Source organism: Geotrypetes seraphini, chromosome 2 (genome assembly GCF_902459505.1).
Source record: "Geotrypetes seraphini chromosome 2, aGeoSer1.1, whole genome shotgun sequence".
In the NCBI taxonomy this organism is placed as follows: Eukaryota; Metazoa; Chordata; class Amphibia; order Gymnophiona; family Dermophiidae; genus Geotrypetes; species Geotrypetes seraphini.
In genome coordinates, this window is record NC_047085.1 from 76798952 (window position 1) to 76820895 (window position 21944).

Below are 21944 nucleotides of genomic sequence, written 5' to 3' on the forward strand. Positions count from 1 at the left end.
GCTTAGAAAAGTGTTGGATTTCTGCAACTCCCAGATTGCTGGTTAGAATTGAACACCTAGCGTATGGAATCCTACAGGGACTAACAGAGAGGTTTATCGAAGGTAGAAACCTAATCTTCCATTCTTTCAACCTAGAATGAAGCTGCATTCTAAAGAAATATTCAAGCATTCTCCAGTATACTTATAATCATTATAGACAGATTGTTTAATAATCCTTCCTCATCCTATATAATAAAACGCTAGCCGCGCATGCGCACTCATACCTGCAAGATCTGTGATCCGTAGGTCCGTGGCTAACGCTCCCTCTCTCGCAGATTGCAAGGTGTTGTGCATTCTTGCCGGCTCTGGCTCCCTTATTTTAAAGTTCACAGCGGCGGCGGCGGCTCCTCTTCTGGCTCCCTTACACTTAGAGCGCCTCCTGCACCACCCCCTCCCCTCTCCGGGACGAACCGAGAAATGGAGCCGGGCCGGCCTCCGCGACAGACCAGAGGAGTCCGAGTCCTTTGCCACCCCCCTTCCCTTCCCTGCCTGCGGACCCGACTACGAACCTGGCGATTCAAGCAGCGTGTGCAGCAGTCTTCACACGCTGCTTCAGGCCCTTCTAAAGCCCTGATTTGCTCTGCCGCGTCTCTGATGATGTCATCAGGGACGTGCCAGAGTAAATCAAGGCATTAGAAGGACCCGAAGCAGCGTGTGAAAACTGCTGCACATGCTGCTGGAATCACCAGGTTCGTAGTCGGGCCCGCGGGAAGTGAAGGAGGGGGCGGCAAGGATTCTCTATCCGAGTAAAGAACAAACTCCGGGGAGAACGGCAGAGACTGGGCCTGTACTAACTCACCTGGACAGGGGGAGCAGGAAGAGGTGCTGATGGACAGGGGGAGGGAAATGAAGGGAGGCTTACTGCTGGACAGAGGGAGCAGGAAGAGTTGCTGAAGGACAGGGGGAGGGGGGAGGAAATGAAGGGAGGCCTACTGCTGGACAGGGGGAGCAGGAATAGGTGCTGATGGACAGGGGGGAGGTAAAACAAAGGGAGAAGGGCTGCTGCTGGATAAGGGGAGCAGTGAAGGGGTGGTGGTGGACACAGGGGAGGTAAAAAGAAGGGAGAATGGACAGGGGGAACACGCAAGGGGTGGTGGTGGACAGCCAAAAGAAAGAAAGACAGAAATACAGAAAGCGGCTTAGGAGACAGAGAGAGAAAGAAATAAAGACAGACACACACACACACATATTCTAGCACCCGTTAATGTAACGGGCTATAAAGCTAGTAAGCCAAATAAAGCAAATCTTATATTTCCCTATAAATATTATGGAGATTAGGGTTCTATCATTTTTTTTGTCTAGTGAGAGATTTGTTTTGATGAACCAGCTTTATCCTTCAGTAACCTGAAATGTGTTTATTTTTTATCAATAATTTTTTGCTATTTAAATAAACCCCTCCCCCCAAAAAAAATCTGAAGGAAGACATATTATATTTGTCATTGAATCATGAGCTCACTTGCACAGATGAGTTGAATTTGGACTGCTCATTAAGCTCCAGTTCTGAATTGCACATGGAACAATTGTTAGCACAAATGAAGTACCTGAAATTCAATAACGTTTTTCTTTTTTGTGCTTAAGGTTTTTTTTTTGTTTTGTTTTTTTGCATTAAGAGTTGGGTTTAATTTTCAAGGTGTACGACAGTGAAACCATATTACTTATAAGCTTTGGACTGCTTTTGAGGCTATTAAAATGGTATTCAAGTAAATGATTTTAAGAATTTAATATTTTAGTGTAGAAAAATGTGTTGCTTGTTTGTGTCTGGAATGAAAGCATTTGTGAATATATTTGCAGATAACGTTCTTCAGCCTATGGACACATGCCATCCATAACATTTTTAGTAACTATTTATATTTTCTAAAATAGCAGTAGAAATTGATGGACTGATTAACTCAGTATCCCAAATTCTCATGGACCTTAATGAATTTAAATACACTGCATGAAAAGCAAAATCTGGATGTTTATTTTACTAGATTTCAGCAGCTCATTTGTTTTGATACTCGTCATGTGTATTTGGGGAGAAATGGGGTTAATTATTTATTTGTGTAGAGTTGATGTCCAAGATGAAGGATTTATTGGAACAAATAAATAATCCACATAAAAATGTATAATCCACATAATAATGTCTAGGGCCTGAGCCACTGGAAACATATGGACCCAACACGGTCCGTGTTTTGACACTGTTGTCTTCCTCAGGGGTCCCTATAGATCCTATACGAAGGCTTGTGGATTAGATAATAATTAAACCAAGTGATAAACCTCTGCACTAGTCAAAATGCAATAGTCAAAATGTACCATATTTTCACATAGATAACGCGCACCCGTGTAAAACGCGCACACGGGTATAGCGCGCAGAAAACACATATTTATGTACATAAATTTTTATATACCGCGCACACCCATATACCGCGCATGCTGCCCGACTCTCCTTTCGCCCGCCCCGACTCTCCTCTGGAGACCCTGACTCTGTTTTCGCCCGCCCCGACTCTCCTTTCCTCCTTGAAGTCTTGTCCCTACCCTGAAAGCCTGATGCCCCCCCCCAACGTCCGATTCACCCCCCCGCAGGACCGCTCGCACCCCCACCCCGAAGGAGCGCTCGCACTCCCATCCCAAAGGACCGCTCGCACCCCCACCCGAAGAACCGCTCGCACCCCCACAGCCTCCCCCCCTCCCCCATGGAGAAGCTGGTCTATCTTGTTTCCGGATGCCAGCGAGCCCAGCTGTTTCCTCTGCCGGCGGTCCCACCCCTTCTCTGAGCCCTGCTGTGCTGCTTTTTCTTCCGGCGGTCCCGCCCTTTCTCTGACATCAGAGAAAGGGCGTGACCACCTGAAGAGGAAGCAGCGCAGCACAGGGCTCTGAGAAGGGGCAGGACCGCTGGCAGAGGAAGCAGCTGGGCTGGCATCCGGAAACAATGTAGACAGCTTCTCCATGGGGGAGGGGGGGAAGCTGTGGGGGTGCGAGCGGTCCTTCGGGGTGGGAGTGCGAGCGCTCCTTCCAGGTGATGAATCGGGCGTCGGGGGGGGGGGGGGAAACTATGTAAAAAAAATTTTGTACAACGCGCAAGGGTATGAGCAGTGTGTAAAAACCACGTATAACGCGCGCGTTATATGCGAGAAAATACGGTACTTGATAGTGAAAGTACATTTTGACTAGTGCAGAGGTTTATTGCTTGGTTTTATTATCTAATGCACAAGCCTGCATATAGGACCTATAGGGACCCCTGAGGAAGTCAATAGTGTTGAAACACAGACTGTGTTGGGTCCATATGTTTCCAGTGGTTCAGGCCCTAGACATTATTATGTGGATTATACATTTTTATGTCGATTATTTATTTGTTCCAATAAAGCCTTCATTTTGGCAATCAACTCTCCACAAGTTTCTTGTTTCGCTTGGGCTCCTTTTTATGGAGTGATCAGGGTCAATTCTTGTTTTGGTTATTTATTTTTCTTCATTAATCTTAATTCAGGCACAAATCTTAATTCAGGATATCAGGATGGGCTCTCTAAGTTGCATTTTACTGATTCTTTCTCTGGAATAAGGAAAAGCATTGATGTACGTGAGACTGGATCTGTGTAAGGTATTTCTTATTCTGTGTAGCTGTTGCTACGGTGACAGGATAATTGCGCGCCAGACACCAGCGCGCATAATTTGGTGCAAGAAAGAAGCGCGCCGCGGGGAAACTTTGTTTTAAAGAGCTCCGGGGGGTGTGGGGGGGAAATCCCCCCACTTTACTGCATCATGTTTGCGCTGCCGTTGGGGGTGTGTTGGAGTGCAACCCCCCACATTATAGAGAAAACTGAACTTTAAAAAAAAAAAAATTTGAAAAAGTTTCGTTTTCTCTATAATGGAGGGTTCCAACCCCCCCAACAGCAGCGCGAACACTATTCAGTAAAGTGGGGGGGTTCCCCACTCACACCCCACTTCGGAGCTCTTTAAAATTAAGTTTTTGCATAGCACGCTTCTTTCTTGCGCCGAATTGTCAGTGCTGGATTGTCGGCGCGCTGGTGACTCGCACGCGACAGACTATGAACCGTTGCTATTGATATACAGTACTTAAAGTACTGGCCACTGTATAGAGCAAAATGTAGGTGTTCATCATTAATTTTGTTTCAATTTCTTTTCACAGTTATTTTGGTTTTACATGATTATCAGTTCATCGCACTAGATAAGGTAAGTGTTTAAAAGCTGAATCTGTTCTGGAAATGATCAGAAATTTTCTGTATAAAATGAGTGAGATAAACCTTGCTGTGTTCAACTGAGTAGCATGAAGTATTATAAAATTCTAAATTGCAGTTCCTTAGCAACAGCAGCAGATGAATCCAGAGACCAATGGGATAGCACACATCTACCAGCAAGTGGAGATAGAGAAACTGATTAACAGGTGGTGCTATTGGTTGGCATGCCTCCTACATTTTCAGTATGCTCTATTGCTATTCACCTAGCTCCTGGATTCTGGCTGTGACTGGGCAATTATTTTCTCCAATTGAGGCTTCTCTTCAGTGAGATGGCAATTCTATTTCTCCGGTTGAGGTTTCTCTTCAGTGAGGTAGGGGTGTCCGCCTGAACGGTGCTGGCTTTAGAGGTTACATTTGGGGGCCCCCACCAGGTCCCTGCCTCACCCTCCCTCCAACGATAGAGGGTCTGACTGGGTCTTGATTTTTCTTCTTTCCCTTCACTATAAAAAAAAAAAAAAAAGAGACCACAGTGACTGTTAAACATTTTTGCCCTCATAATGCTGAGCAATCGGCATCTTCTGGCACTATCAACAAAGTTGTGAGTAGGGGGCGGGGCTTGTCCGACATGGCGACCAGATGCGCTAACTGAGTGCTCTCCGAGGCGGCAGGCTACTTACAGTGATAACATTCCTCTCAGTGATCTAAATCATTGCAATCTAATTTCGGAGTGTCTTCTCACTTTTACAACTTTACCATGTCACTCTCCAAAAGCAGCAAAAGAGAGCAATCGCTGACTGCAACCCCAGTGGCAAAGGCCTAAACATGAGGCTCCTTCGCCTGAAAAACAACCATCGAAAACAGTGGATTCACAACTAGAATTACTCCTTACTGAGATGCGTGCCTTTAAAAATATCATGACAAAACAGGTGGAAGAATCGCAATTAATTCGGGTGGAAATTGAAGCCCTAAACTCGCAATTCACCGACGCTAGGCACAGATTAGATGCGCTGGAATCTTTTCAAGCAGCACATGTTCAAAATGTCTCCCTTATCCCTAAGCACGACCGGGATATTACAGCTTTAAAAGCGGATCTGGAAGACCTCTCGAACCGGAGCCGTCGGAACAATGTAAGAATCTTGGGAATTCCGGAATCAGCCGAGGGAACAGATGCACGGGCATTTCTAACATCTTTGCTTCCTTCCTTGCTGGATCTAAATTTTGACATACCATTAGAACTGGAGAGGGCGCATCGTGTTCCATCGCGTATAAATCCTGCTCAAAAAGCGCCTCATCCCATCGTAGCGAAAGTACTGAGATACCAACATGCGCTACAGATTCTCTTAGCTGGCAAAGAGAAGAAGCAGATTCTTTACCAGGGAAAAAAAATTCTCCTGGTACCAGATTTGGCGAAATCCACGGCGGCCCGAAGAAAAGCTTTTCTGCAGCAGAGACAGGATCTGAAGGACATTGGTGCCCGATTTGGCCTACTTTATCCGGCCAAAATGCTGGTCACACATCATAATAAAACTTCCTATTTAGATCCGATTGAGTTACAGAAATACATTGATTCTATTAAGATGCAATGAGTTTATTTTGGTGATTATTGTTCACCTGTATGCTTTTGCTGTGATGTGAATGTTTTCTTGATATCATTATGTTTTACTTCCATGTTTCCTGCCGCTCTTGGAGAGCTCGGTTGGGGGCGCTGTTCAACCTCTATAGGTTTCCAGCCCACCCGGTTTCACTTTAACTGGTTTCAAATGTCATCTCTCTGGCACTGTTTGCCTTGTTTTGAGATGACATTTTGGTTATTATATCAGTTCCAAAGGTCAATATGTTTCTCAATTCTTTTATCATATCTGTGCTTCTATAATGATAATTTGTTTTTTCTACTTGATCTACTGTATGTTGTTTCCCTGATGTTCCATGACTAACTTACATATTCTCTCCTTTAACGTCAATGGTTTGAATCATTGCATCAAACGTAAAAAGGTGACCAATTATCTGCGTTCACTCAAGCCAGATATTATTATGTTCCAGGAAACACATCTCTCACATGCTGATAGCGCAAAAACTATGATTCCTGGTTATTCTACACCCTTTTTTTCTCCTGCATTGAGGAAAAAAAACGGGGTCTCGTTATACTTTAAATCATCTCTCCAGTACTCCATTATTGCTTCTGAATCTGATTCAGAAGGTAGATGGTGTTTAGTTTATATGACTCTACATAATAGACCCATATTATTCTTAAATATATATGCCCCTGTGTCTGACATTCCTGATTTCTACCGCTCCTTGCAAAACATTCTGTTGAAATATCCGAATGCTCCAATTGTTATAGGGGGAGATCATAATCAACCTCTTGATCTTCTTTTAGATAGAACATCCAAATGCAGACCGGCCAAGTCCAAGACTCTAGTAGAAATTAAAACCCTTATTAAAAATTTTAACCTTATTGATCCCTGGAGAACCTTACATCCAAAAGAACGTGAATATACACACTTTTCCGCCCCTCACAATACTTATAAGAACATAAGAAGTTGCCTCCGCTGAGGCAGACCAGAGGTCCATCTCGCCCAGCGGTCCGCTCCCGCGGCGGCCCATCAGGCCCATTGCCTGAGCAATGGTCCCAGACTATCCCTATAACCTACCGCTACTCTTATCTGTACCCTTCAATTCCTTTATCCTCTAGGAACCTATCCAAACCTTCTTTGAAGCCTTGTAATGTGCTCTGGCCTATCACAGCCTCCGGAAGCGCGTTCCATGTGTCCACCACCCTCTGGGTGAAAAAGAACTTTCTGGCATTTGTTTTAAACCTGTCTCCTTTTAATTTTTCCGAGTGCCCCCTTGTACTTGTGGTTCCCCGTAATCTGAAAAATCTGTCCTGTCTACTTTTTCTATACCCTTCATGATCTTGAAGGTTTCTATCATGTCTCCGCTTTTCCAGGGAGAACAGCCCCAGCTTTTTCAGTCTGTCAGTATATGAGAGGTTTTCCATACCTCTTATCAGTTTAGTTGCTCTTCTCTGGACTCCCTCAAGTACCGCCATGTCCTTTTTGAGGTACGGCGACCAATATTGGACACAGTACTCCAGATGCGGTCGCACCATTGCACGATACAGTGGCAGGATGACCTCCTTTGTCCTGGTCTTGATACCCTTCTTAATGATACCCAACATTCTGTTTGCTTTTCTGTGCACTGTGCCGACGCCTTTAAAGACGTGTCCACCATCACTCCCAGGTCTCTTTCAAGGTTACTTACCCCTAGCAGTGATCCTCCCATTTTGTAGCTGAACATCGGGTTCTTTTTCCCTACATGCATGACCTTGCATTTCCCTACATTAAAGTTCATTTGCCATTTTTTGGCCCATTTTTCTAGCGTCGTTAGGTCCTTTTGCAGATCTTCGCAGTCTTCCATGGTTTCAACCCTGCGGTAGAGTTTGGTGCCAGATTAGATTATTTTTTAATATCCTCTTCTTTCTCAACAAACATCTCCAAAGCTATTAACCATTCTATAATAATTTCCGATCATGCTCCAATTTCGCTTTTTCTCTCAATCTCCTCGTTTCCATGTATCAAGCGTAACTGGAGACTTAACAATAGTGTTTTATCTGATGATTCAATTGTTACTAAATTAAAAGAATTCACTAATAACTTCTTTATCACCAATTCGGATCCTTCCATGTCACAAGCCACTATTTGGGAATCTTACAAAGCCACGGTACGGGGTGAACTCATTAGTCTTATGGCTTGGAAACGTAAACAATCCAATTGAATTCCCTCGAATCTGATATATCAAGTCTTGAATCCCAATTTTTTTCTGATCCTTCTGACATGATTTCGCATGCCCAACTAATGAAAAAGAAATATGAATATAATAACATAGCGTCTGCCTTAGCAAACAACGATATTTTCATTTTAAAATCTGGGCATTATATTGGAGGCAACAAGATGGGTAAGGCCCTAGCTCATTATTTGGAAAAGAAAAATGAGACTCATCACATCTCCTCTATCACTAATTCCCACAATCAATCAATTACTGATTCACTGGGTATTAGTACGGAGTTTGAAAAATTTTACTCCAAATTATTCCAATCAGAATCGGAATCTTCACATGAGGAAATAACAAATTACTTAAATACAATTGCTCATCCAACTTTGCCATCCCATCTCAAAGAGGAACTAGAGAGTCAGATAACCGTGCAGGAAATCCAATCCACTATCCGTACGCTTCCATCTAATAAATCTCCAGGCCCGGATGGCATTACTAGTGAATTTTACAAAGTCTTATCCACACAACTCAGCCCCCACTTACTGAAATATTTCAGTTATATACATTCACATCCCGATTTACAACGTAACTTCACGGAAGCCAACATAATAATATTCCCTAAACCAGACAGAGATCCCACTAAAGTGGGAAATTATAGACCAATATCTTTACTTAATTCGGATTATAAAATACTTGCAAAAATTTTAGCTAACAGAATAAATAAAGTAATACATCTACTCATAGCTCCTGACCAAGTAGGCTTTATCAAACAACGCTATATAGGAGACAATCTACGCATTTTTCACAATATCTCTGGGTGTGCAAAAGTATTAGCTGAACCTGTGGTAGGACTTGCAATAGACGCTGAAAAGGCATTCGATAGGGTCGAATGGCAGTTCCTACTACAGGTTCTTAAGTGGTTTCATTTTGGTGAAGATTTTGTGGCTTGAAGATTTTGCGCATTATACTGGAAACCACATTCTAGAATTTTAATCAATAACTCACTCTCTAATCCAATTCCTTTACATAGGGGAACAAGGCAAGGCTGCCCTCTTTCACCTCTCCTTTTTAATCTTTCGTTAGAACCCTTGATATCTGCAATTAGACAATCTCCTTCCATACAAGGAATACCTTCAACACCCCAAGACGTTAAAATAGCAGCATATGCCGACGACATTATGCTTTTTCTTAAAAATCCTCAAGATTCTCTGTCTGCACTCATCCCCCTAACGGAAATATACTCTTCTTTCTCAGGATATAAAGTAAATTGGAGCAAATCAGTCATCTTTCCGCTTAATGACCACGCTTCATACTCTGACATACAAAATTTTTCATTCTCATGGTCCACTTCGCCTATAAAATATCTTGGTGTATATGTTCATAAAGACCCTGAAGTTGTTATGGACTTCAATATCGCTAAATTGAAAGAAATGATAAATAATACCTTATCACAATGGTCTCCACTTTATATTACTTGGTGGGGTCGTATTTCCGCAATCAAAATGATTCTATCCCCTCAAATTCTATTTAAACTCATCATGCTTCCAAGCTTATGTAAACCACAATTGTACAAATGGATAGACAGTCAATTAACTTCTTTTATATGGCAGCATAAAAGACCTAAAATAGCGCTCAGCAAATTGAGAGCAGCAAAATCCCTAGGGGGGATAAATTTTCCTGATTTTTATGAATATCATTTAGCCTCCTTAGCCAAATATGGTTCCTACTGGATAACATATAGAGCATCAGATGATCCTTTTGTAATCCCTTCTTGGTTAAACTTGGAAGTTTCCATTAGTAAACCAATTCCTATATATGCTCTTCCTACTATGACTATGCCTAAATGTCTCAAGAATTTCCCTCTCTTCCCAGCGACTCATACTGCACTTCGAGCATTTGATAAGGTAGCAGTACATTCCATCTTTTCCCACATGGATATGACCCTCTGGAACAATATGTCATTGAAACTAAACAAACGATGTTTGAACTGGAAGAAATGGAAAGATGCAGGTGTGTGGCAAGTTCGGTCCCTTTATAATGGATCTGAGTTACTGCCCTTTTCCAAATTCTGTGAATCCTTTCCATCTCTCTCAACTAAGAAACATCAATGGTCAACTCTGTCCTCTCTTCTATCCAATATACACTTATCTGATACCTCGTCCATCTATATATGGAGTACTACGACTATAGATATAGGAAAAGCTATGTCATTTTATTATAAGATCTTAAGAGATTTCTATTATAAATCATCCCCGGCCATTGTTGACAAATGGTCCAAAGATTTAGATGGAGAGTTGACTGATACGGAATGGTGTAGATTATGGTCAAAAATTAACAGACCCTTATTATCAGCTAGTATGTCTCAATCACTTCTATTTGTAATGTGGAGAGCGATATGGACTCCTTATAAAAAGAAGAAAGCAAACCTCTCTACTGATGATAATTGCTGGCATTGCTTACAATCGCAAGAATCGCTTAGTCACATGTTATTCTCATGTCCTCTTATTAAACCTTTTTGGATGCAGATTTGGTCCTTTTACTAAATGTACAGCTGATCTCTCCTTTGATATTATTGTTAAGCGCTCTCATCATCCCTGCTTTAAAACCAGTCTTTGCGAAGACAAGCTGATTGACATTATGATTTCAGTAGGCATTCAACATGTCCTTCAAAATTGGAAGTCAGCGTCTCGTCTGAATTTCACCTTCTGGTGGAATTCCTTATGCCTATATAAAAGATTTGAACAATATGCAGCTGAAAAAATGCCACAACGACAGAAACTATCGACCCAATCTCTTTGGGCTCCCATTGATGTTTATATTCAATCTTTATGATATTTTCAATATGTATATTATATTTTGCTTGTGAATATCTGATTTGTTTGCTATATTGTACCTCAGTTTCTCCATGACTTTTGTGAACTGTACAAGTTGATGTATGTTTTCTATATCTGTATGATTTTATAATAAACAGATTGGAACTAAAAAAACAAAGTTGTGAGTATATGTTTTATTTGAACTTCTTTTCTGGTTTCCAGTTGTGGTGGAGCTGCGGGTTCAGTTTGAGTCTACAGATGGAATATGTTTTTTTATCAAACGCTGTCTTTTTTGTAGAGTTGTGGAATGGTTTAGCGACTGACAAGTAAATTTACAATTGTATGAAGTTTATTCAGTAAAGGCTTCAGGTGTATGGATAGAGATCCGTTGACAAAACTGGTGCCTTCCCGTGTGTTGTAGGTGCGAGCTTGTTTTCATACTCTGGCAGCAGCGCCACAGCGGTACTGGGATTTTTCCCTGAGGCGGACTCTGCTTGACAGTTTCCGTGAATATTTGGACGGCTCTGGGTGTGCTCCAGGATCCCTGACTGAGCTCAAGAGGCGCTCACTTATTTTCCTAAGTTGAGGAGAACGAAGCAGCATTCATTTATTTCACTCTAATGTTCATTTTAAGCATTTTATGCCATGACAGTGGGAAAAATATTTTAATGGTTGGCTCTGGGTAGGTTTTAACTCACTTTTGCTAGAGCCAGCTCATTTCAGCATGAAACAGGCACGTGCTTTGGTCTCCTGCGCTTGCGGGAGCATTGCAGCGTTCACAGGGTTTATTTTGCAGCTGACTTAGGTCACTATCCTGCGGCTTCCCTGTTTTCGGGGTTCTACGCGTCAAGGACAAAAAAGTATCTTTCCGGAGATGGAAAAAGGACCCAACAGAGGAAAATCACCAGGCGCACAGGAAATGCCAAAAGGAATGCCACCGGGAGGTTAGAAAAGCAAAAGGGAAATACGAAGAGGGGCTGGCCAAGGAGGCGAAAAACTTCAAGGCATTCTTCAGTTACATTAAGGGGAAGCGACCAGCGAGAGAGGAGGTAGGGCCGTTGGACGATGGGGACAGGAAGGGAGTGATTAAGGAGGATAAAGAGGTAGCTGAGAGGTTGAACACGTTCTTCTCGTCGGTTTTCACGAGCGAAGACACATCTAATATACCAGACTCAGAGGAGCTCATGAGTGGGGAACAGGCTGAAAAATTAGAGCACATAGAGCTAAGTAGGGAGGATGTCCTCCAACAGATAGACAGGTTAAAATGCGGCAAATCACCGGGCCCGGACCCAAGGGGATCCACCCAAGGGTTCTGAAGGAACTAAGACAGGAAATAGCGGGCACAATCCAACATGTTTGCAACCTATCCTTGAAAACTGGTGAGGTGCCAGAGGACTGGAAATTGGCAAATGTCACACCCATCTTCAAGAAGGGATCGAGGGGTGACCCCGGGAACTACAGGCCGGTGAGCCTGACTTCAATTATAGGGATTTGCGAGCACATCGAGAGGAATGGCCTACTGAGAACAAGCCAGCACGGATTCTGTAAGGGAAGGTCGTGCCTAACGAACCTTCTGTACTTCTTTGAGGGAATAAGCAGTCGGGTGGACAATGGGGAACCCATAGACATCATTTACCTCGATTTTCAAAAGGCTTTCGACAAGGTGCCACATGAAAGGCTGCTTAGGAAGCTGTGGAACCACGGGGTGGGAGGGGATGTGCACAGATGGATCAAGCACTGGTTGTCGGGTAGACTGCAGAGGGTCGGAGTGAAGGGCCAATATTCTGACTGGCGGGGAGTCACGAGCGGTGTGCCACAGGGATCGGTGCTGGGGCCGTTACTCTTCAACATATTTATCAATGACCTGGAAAAGGAGGCAAAGTGCGAGGTTATAAAATTTGCAGACGATACCAAACTGTGCGGTAGAGTTAGGTCCAGGGAGGAGTGTGAGGACCTGCAAAGGGACCTGGACAAGCTGGAAGACTGGGCAAACAAATGGCAAATGCGCTTTAACGTGGAAAAATGCAAGGTCATGCATATAGGGAAAAAGAACCTGTTGTTCAACTACAAATTGGGGGGGGGGGGCATTGTTGGGAGACAGCAGACTTGAGAGAGACTTGGGTGTGCTGGTGGATGCATCACTGAAGCCATCTGCACAATGCGCAGCAGCCTCGAAAAAAGCCAACAGGATGCTGGGCATCATAAAGAGGGGCATAACAACCAGGACGCGGGAAGTCATCATGCCATTGTATCGAGCGATGGTGCCTCCACATCTGAAATACTGCGTTCAGTATTGGTCGCCGCACCTCAAGAAGGACATGGCGGTACTTGAGAGAGTCCAAAGGAGAGCAACAAAAATGGTAAGAGGGCTGGAACACTGCTCATACGCCGAGAGGCTGGTTAGGCTGGGGCTCTTCTCTCTGGAGAAAAGGAGGCTCAGGGGAGATATGATAGAGACCTTCAAGATCATGAGGGGCATAGAGAGGGTGGATAGGGACAGATTCTGAAGGGGACAGCAAATACGAGGGGGCATTCTGAGAAACTGAAGGGAGACAGGTTCAAAACAAATGCAAGGAAGTTTTTTTTCACCCAAAGGGTCGTGGACACTTGGAATGCGCTACCGGAGGAAGTGATCAGGCAGAGTACGGTACAGGGATTCAAGCAGGGATTGGATGGATTCCTGAGGGATAGAGGGATCGTGGGGTACTGAGGGAGGAGTTGGGATGTAACACAAGAATAGGAAGTTAACCAGGTAATGAGTATAAACCAACCTGGTCGTGCATGTGCAAGACCGGAGGGCTAGGACTTCGATAGGAAGGCAGGACTTAAATGAGAAACCAAGGTGGCAAGGGAGCCCCTTCTGATGATTCAGACAAGTCTTGACCTGTTTTTGGGCCACCGCGGGAGCGGACTGCTGGGCAGGATGGACCTGTGGTCTGACCCGGCAGAGGCACTGCTTATGTTCTTATGTTCTAAGTGTTTCATCAGCTTTTGCCACTGTTGCGGTGATATACCTTGTGTGTTTGTTTCCCCACTTTCTCTACTTGAAAAGACTTAACTACTTTAATCGGGACTGTACTGTTACGCCTCACTGTGCTTAAGAAAGAGATTCTGCCTTGTTCTCAGCCACCCAATCTCGTTTTTTTGCTGTTATGGGTCGGCAGAAGGCAAATTGCTGCACAGTGATGTCAACGGCACGAGAGTACCTTGTGTTTCATACAGGTATCTTGTCTCTCTCGAGGTCCCTGAAGGGTGAGTCTATGGAGGTTTAGAGGCTTTCTTATTCTTTGTGCCTCTGTGCAGCGCTGTGTGTGTTTGGTAGCACTAAAGCGCTGTGTGTGTCTGGTAGCACTATAGAATTGATTCCTGAACGTAGTACGAATAGATTACGAATTGGGGGAGTCTCTAGGGTCATAATTGCACTTCACATCTTTCTGTGGGCAAAACTGTCTTTTCTATTTCTAGGGTGCCAGGACCGCAAGTTTCAAAGCTTCTCGCACAGATTTCTCAGGTTGCCATCTTCTCATGGCACCTGCTAGACAGTCCATCAAACTGGCAGGAAGAGCTGTGTGACTTCTTCTAACCAGGGACAAGTTACCTATTCTCCCAAACCCACAGAATAGCAAACGCTATGTGGCTGTTGGAATCATCCCTGATGTGAGCTTTGTTTGATAACAATTAGGGTGCAGATTGTTTCCCATGGGGCGGTCAATGCAGCTTCTAGATTACGTCTAGTACGTCTTCACTTTAAAGGCAGTAAGTTTTTGGCTAACATTGCATGGAGTTAGTACTGTTTTCAGAATTCCAACATACTCCATCTTATATTGCAAAGCTGGATTTTTTTTGTGGGAAAGTTCTTTCTTCTTCCAGAATTTACAGTTCTCGTCCAGCTGTTCCTCGACTGACTGCTCTTCATTCTGAAGGGGTCTTATCTTCCTCTGGTAACTCTATACTTTCTAGTGAGGTGGGAGACACTATGATGTCAGGTCAGGGGATTTGGGCATTTTACAGGATGCTTGCAACTTGAATCCTCCCATTTCAGATTCTTTCTTGGAGTCACCATGTATTGAGTTTCCAAAGGTTACGTTCGTGTGAGACCCCTTTTAAGTGTTACTGGCAGTTTTAGTTCTTCTGGAACTAAGGGAAGTTATTACATTTATTTCATAGTACCTAAGATAGGGGAATTGGTCAGACGGGAGCAGGATATCATTCTGGTAAATTAGTTTCTCAGAGTTAGACATTTCCGGAGAAAAACTGAGAATATTTATAATTTTCCTATGGACACCAAATTAGCACTATCTTCGCTTGGCTCTCATCGAACAGCGCTATCAGTTTTGGCAGATGCCATTTGGCCTAGCCACGGCTCCATGAACATTTTAGAAAATGAGGGTAATAGTGGCATTTTGGCCCCAACAGGAGATTCAGGTACAGTGTTCCCCCAGTCGTTCACGGTCGGCGGTCCCGGTCATTTGTGGTATTTTCTAACCGTGAACAGCCAAAAGGAGAAGGCAGTGGGAGAGGCAGAAGAGAGCAGCCGGAGTGCCGGCGAGTGCAGGAAATCACTCGCTGTATGCTCCGACCGCCTCTTCCTGCACCAAGTCGGGCCTTATCCAATCAAGAGCTGCTCCGGCTGCTCTCTCCTGCCTCTCCCGCTGCCCTCTTCAGTCTCCCCCATGAAAAACCGTATTCGTGGTTTTTCAAGATTGGCTGGGGTTCCTGGAACGGAACCCCCGTGAATATCGGGGGAGTACTGTACTTTCTTTCTTAGACAACTACTTGATTCGGATGTCTTCCAGCCAGATCAATTTATCAGACACAAATGGATGATTTCTTTTATTTGAACTTCTTTTCTTCAATTCTTTGGATGTGAATCTTCAAATTTCCAAAGAGCTCTTTTCTCCTGTACTAATTATTGGAATATCGGGGGATGTTCATGTAGTAGAGGAATGTGTTTCTTCCCAGAGACTGGGGTGACAGGTTAGTCTCAGGTTTGTCGTCTTCTTCAGTCACCAAGAACAAGAGTATGGGATTCTGTTCAGGGTCTAGGATCTATGGTGGTGACTCCACTGGGAACTCTGGCTCGCTTTCAAGTGAGAACGCTACAGCAGTTGCTTTTGTTCCTGTGGTTCCCGGTATCTCAAGGCTCCAATTGTAGTATCTAGTAAGCTCCTCAAGTATTGCTCAATATAATTTGATGGCTCAGCGAGATTAATCTTTTCAAAGGCATGCCTTGGTCTTTGCTGGACTGGCTCATAGTCACCGAACATCCCAGGCTGTTGGGTTGGGGGGCTCAGTGCCTTCAATCCTCAGCGCAAGGAGTCTGGTATTAAGAGGAGACTCGTTCATTCTTCTGGACTGAAGCATGGTCAGGCTACAGTTTCAGAAGTTTCAGACCATTCTTCCGGAATGACGATAAAGGTCTTTTAGGACAGTGCTATGACGGTGGTATTTCTCTACAGCCAGGAAAGTACATGATGTACTCAATTGGTGAGTAAAGTAATGGTTCTACTTCAATGGGTGAAATCTCATCTTCCTCTTCTGTCAGTGCATCATTTTACAGGACAGGAAAAGGATTTAGATAGACTTTCTCACCACAAAATCTGAGCAGGGACCGTCTATTGTATGTTAAAATGTACAGCGCTGCGTACGCCTTTCAGCGCTTTAGAAATAATAAATAGTAGTAGTAATTAAATCTTTTACATCCTGAAAATTGAGAACTATTAACTCAGACGTTTCAGCTCTTTGTATAAAGGTGAGATCTCCTAGAACTAGACCTCATGGCCTCGTCTTGAAATGCAAAGCTTCCTAGCTTCTTCAGCAGACGCAGGGAGTGTCAGTCAGAGGGGGTAGCAGCGTTGCTTCTTTCTCGCCTCTGGTTTCTCTTTAAGTGTTTTTCCCTGGCTGATGATTGGATGGATTTGCCATCTCAAGCTTGCTTTCAGGGCACAGTAATCAGAATTCTCCAAATTGGCTATGCAGATCTCATGAACCTTTCAACAGCTGAACTGTTGAGATTCCCGGTATCTCTGATCAACATGGATATTTGTCCTACTTTGGTATTACGACCTAGCTTTTGAAAAGTCATGGCTGATGTGTAAGGGTTATGTGCAGCAGGTTATTTCTTCTCTTCTCCAGGCGATACAGACGTCTTTACCTGTGGCTTTTGCTACCGTTTGGAGGCTTTTCCTTTCTTGGGTACTTCTCAACATTGGCACCCTTCCTGACTTCTATGTTTTATATTCTTTCTTTTTTGGCACAAGCTTATTGTCAAGGGCTTAGCGTTCAATTCCCTTCACCTTCAAGTGGAATCTTAGCTTGTTATAAGGGCTAGGTTTCTCGCTCTTCGCTTACTTCTCAGCTTCATGTAGTTCAGTTCCTAAAATGAGTACAGAATATTTGTACACCTCTTAAGCCCTGTCCGGAATACAGTCTTAAGGTACTTCACAGTTTACAGAAGGCTCTGTTTCAACCTTGTATTTTGATACTATAAAAGGCTGTGACGTTGAACACGGTTTTTCTTGTGGCCATGGCTTCAGCTCGGTGGTTTTCTGAGTTGCAGACCTTGTACGGTGGGGATTCTTATTTCTGATTTACAAATTATGGGGTGTCGGTTCAGACAGTACCACAATTTCTTTCTAAGGTGGTTTCATCCTTTCTTTTATGCCGCTCTCACTTTTCCTTCCTTCTTCCTGGGAGAAGGAATGGGGAGGCAAGCTCTTCTTCACTGCGTTTCTTAAAAGTGTGTAGCATTCTCCACAATATGTAGGTTTCTAATGCCCTTTAGTCGTTTAGATCACCTCTTTCTATTCTTCAAGGGACACGACAAATGTATGGCAGTGTCCAAAGCCTCCATCGCTCACAGGGTCGAGGAGGACATTCTTTATGCTTGCTTGATGGCAGGGAAGTGGTTGGCGGAAGAACTTCATGACTATTGAACCAGAGAGATGGCTACTTCTTGGACTCAGTTCAGAGGTTTTTTTCCTTGGAGGAATTTTGTCATGCGGCTACTTGGTCTTCCAAGAATACTTTATCTCAGCGTTACCGGTTGGATGTGGGGGTGCATGCGGAGGCTGCGTTTAGTGCTTCGGTTGTTGCGGAGGCAGCGTTTGCTTCCCACCCAGATTGAGGATTGCTTTGCTACATCCCATTGGTCTCTGGATTCATCTGCTGCTGTTGCTAAGGAAGGAAAAATTATGCTCTTACCTGTTAATTTTCTTTCTTTTAGATGCAGCAGATGAATCCAGAGCCCCACCCTTTCTGGATACTGACTGTTGGTTTTTTCTTTTGCAACTTTCGAAGTCTATTATTGATGGTTGTATTCTAGTTTCAAGTTTTATTAGGATTTTATATACCGCCTATCAAGGTTATCTAAGCGGTTTTTACAATCAGGTACTCAAGCATTTTTCCTATCTGTCCCGGTGGGCTCACAATCTATCTAACCTTTTGAAATTTGTTATGGGAAATAATTTTTTTACATGCTATGCATATTGATGGTTACGGATGCTTGGGCAAGGATCAATATGGAAGATGCAGGAGGCACCACCTGTTAATCAGTTTCTCTATCTCCACCTGCTGGTAGATGTATGCTATCCCATTGGTCTTTGGAGTCATCTGCTATGTCTAAAGGAAAGAAAATTAACAGGTAAAGACATAATTTTTTTCCTTCTGTTACATATACACAGGAATCCATACATTAGATGATCTATCTGTGCTCGTACATTTGCAGAATGGTGTCAAATTGCATCTTTCAACTGCTCCTTCTTCACCAGTGGAGTATAATTCCCTATAAGCAAACCAAGAAAAGGTGTTCTGATCTGCTCTGTTGGGTTTTATTAATCCGTTTTGTGAGGCTTCGGTGCCAGATCTCATTTTTGGGGCTACTTTGCATAGGAGAGGATGTAGACTCCAAGAGGGTGAACTGCAGCTTGCAGGGCAACCCCTAGGTGTATCTGATAAGCCAGCCTGTTTTGTGGTAATCCGAGACTGAGTTTTTTTTTCCCCTGGGAGCCTGCTCACTTTCTGATTAATATTATTAAAGGCTTGAGTGCAGGCTGTGGAGCCCCCTGTGTGATTCCCTTTGGATTTCAGGCAACTGGCTGCATTTTAATCTCTCCCCCCACCATGCTGCAAGGATTTTTGAGGTTGAGCTTTCAGTTGGTTCTGGTCTGACTGGCAACTTAAAGATCTCCCAGGTCTGGATTGTTCCTGAGGATTTGAGGCAGAAGTTTTCTCCACTTCAGTCAGGTTGAAGCAAAGTTGACAAAGTTGGACAGCAGTATTGTGAGCATAACCCATTATCCCAGGACAAGCAGGCAGGTATTCTCACTAATGGGTGACGTGATCCAACGGAGCCCCAATGTGGACGCTTCTTTGAAGAAAAACTCAAAGTTTCGAGTCGACCGCACCGCGCATGCGCAAGTGCCTTCCTGCCCAGACCAGGGCGCGTCTCCTCAGTTCTTACTTTTCTGCGGAGCCGAGAAGTCCGTCTTCGACTCTCTGTGCGAAGTTTTCTTCACTTGTGCCTTCTAAGTCCGTGGTTTTGGTTTTATTTGATTTTAATCGCTGATTTTCGTCGTGTTTTATTTTTTTTAAAAAATTTCTTTGTTCCGTTCGACCGGGCAGGCCACATGGCCGCAGCCCCGCGGCTTCGATCTTGCGGCGGAGCTTTTTCGGCCTATGGCCTATCACCGGTTTTAAAAAGTGTGACAAATGCCAGCGTGCGATTTCGTTAACGGACCCTCATCGACGCTGTGTTTGGTGTCTCGGGCCTGAACATCTCCCGAAATCGTGCCGGCCTTGCTCTACACTCACCGCACTTGCTTTCAAGCACCGTTGCGTTTTGTGGGAATTGCTGTTCATGGAGTCCTCGACGGAGCTGTCGACCACAAAGGGACCTTCGCCTTCGACATTATCCGCAACTCCACAGCCGACCACTTCTGCGGTGCCGAGTCTCATCAAGCCCGCCTCGTTTGTCCCGGCTCAGACTCCGGCGCCTGCTGCGATGCCTTCCTCAACCTCCTCAGGTCAGGTAGCCCAGCAGCCCATTCCCCCAGTAGTGTTAAGTGTCCAAGGCCTCGAAGTCCAAGCACTCACACACTGCTCCGAGGGAGTGCGAGGTCCGCGCAGGTGGTCCCATTTCAGATGCGGATCCATCCTTGATGGCCTCGTTCCAGACCATGCTACAGAAGCAATTCATCGAGCTCTTTACCACGATGGGGCCTCAGCTTCTTTCCCAAATCCAGCCTGGGCTCATGGAGGCCTCCTGCGAGGTCGAGCCCCCTCCAGTGCCTCAGCAGGGAACACACTCTCAACAGGGAGCAGAATCTCTGCGAGTGTCTGGTCTGGCAACAATGCATGCATCGCATGGAGCATTGGAATCGATGCACTTGATGCAAGGAGCAGAGTCTTTGCGAGTGCCTCCGTTGGAACCGATTCACTCGATGCAAGGAGCAGAGTCTTTGCGAGTGCCTCCGTTGGAACCGATTCACTCGATGCAAGGAGCAGAGTCTTTGCGAGTGCCTCCGTTTGAGCCGATTCACTCGATGCAAGGAGCAGAGTCTTTGCGAGTGCCTCCATTGGAGCCGATAACCCCGACGGGATTCGAGCCTCTATGGCAACGACCCCTGCTTCGATCGACCGCTTCCAGCCCCATCCACTACTTGGGGGCCTCAGCGAAGACCTACTCGCCTCGCCCATCGAGGCCGACCTCTCGACACAGCCCGCATCACGGATCGAGGCACTTGTCCAGGCAGGGCTCGCCTCATCAGAAGCAAACATACCTGGAGTATTCACCACCGACCACTACTCCTCCACCGATGCCAGAGCTCGAGGACACAACTGGATCCCACTCACCGTCTCGATCCCTGTCCCCAATGGATCCGGAGGCCTCGACCTCATCGAGCCCATCTCGAGGCCCTGCAACGGCCGACCAACTGTCCTTCTCCTTGTTCCTTCGACAGATGGCTGATGACATGGACATCCTCCTGGATACGGGGTCCAAATTCTCGAAAGAATACCTGGAGACTATGTGCCTCCCTCAACCACCGGCGGAGTCCCTAAAGCTTCCCTTACACAAGCTATTGGACCAGACCTTTGCACGGTGCCTCGAGACACCGTATTTGATCCCCGTGATGCCAGGTAAACTGGACACCAGATACCGCACTGTCCACCGTAAGGGGTTTGACAGCTCTCCCATCAATCCCTGCTAGTGGAGTCCTCATTGAAGCGGTCCCACCCCTCCCAGGTCTACGCCTCTGTCCCACCTGGTAGAGAGGGAAAGACCATGGACCGGTTCGGCAGAAGAGTCTACCAGAACTCCATGATGGCCTCAAGAGTCCTGAATTACAACTTCCACTTCCACTTCACAACATATTTGGAGTTCCTCTTGTCTATACTCCAGAAGTTCACGCCCTACGTGGATACTAGGGCACAATTCGAGTACCAGGAGGCTCTGGCTTCCTTATCCCAGCTCCGGGTGCAGCTTATGCAGTCCTCCTAAGACGCCTTCGAGCTCGCGGCTCAGGCCGCAGCATGTTCGGTGGCTATGCGCCGGCTGGCGTGGCTGAGGACAATCGACATGGACCCCAACCTCCAGGACAGGCTTGCCAATGTTCCATGCGCTGGCACCGACCTCTTTGAGTCCATCGAGGCGGTAACCAAGAAGCTCTCGGACCATGAGAAGTCATTCCAGTCCATCCTGTGTCCGAAGCCCAGGCCTCCTCCTCATCATCAATCACGCCCGCCACTGATCTACCAGCGGCGTTACCCCCCGAAACAGGCTCCCCCCTTCCGGCAGCCTGTGAAGAGGCAGCACCCGCAGAAACATCAGCAAAAGCCTCTACCACCTGCTGTGTCTAAAGCGCCTCAGGCCTTTTAACTGTCTCAAAGAGAGCATAACCTCTGTCGTTCTACCTCCACCTATCGGAGGTCGCATCCACCATTATTTCCATCGATGGACAACTATCACCACCGACCTCTGGGTCCTCTCCATCGTCAGGGAGGGATACTCCCTTCAATTCCACCAAGTTCCTCCGGAACATCCTCCAAGAGAGTATCCTTCCAACTTGACGCAGACCACCCTTCTTCTTCGGGAAGCCCAGGCCTTGCTGCAGCTCGGGGCTGTCGAACCGGTCCCTCGGGACCAACAGAA

At 45.3% G+C, this 21944-nt stretch overlaps 1 protein-coding gene across 5 annotated transcripts in view; it reads left to right on the forward strand.

Moving 5' to 3' along the window:
- Positions 1-21944, forward strand: part of LOC117355126 (RNA-binding protein 12B-like) — a 180913-nt gene that overhangs the window by 69727 nt on the left and 89242 nt on the right. For 4 of the 5 annotated variants that reach the window (XR_004538296.1, XM_033933223.1, XM_033933221.1 and 1 more), the window contains exon 2: positions 4163-4206. The gene's annotated coding sequence lies outside the window, so the exon portion shown is untranslated. Of the gene's footprint in view, positions 1-3569; positions 3589-4162; positions 4207-21944 lie in introns of those variants that run through there. The other variant, XM_033933224.1, reaches the window with a different exon arrangement.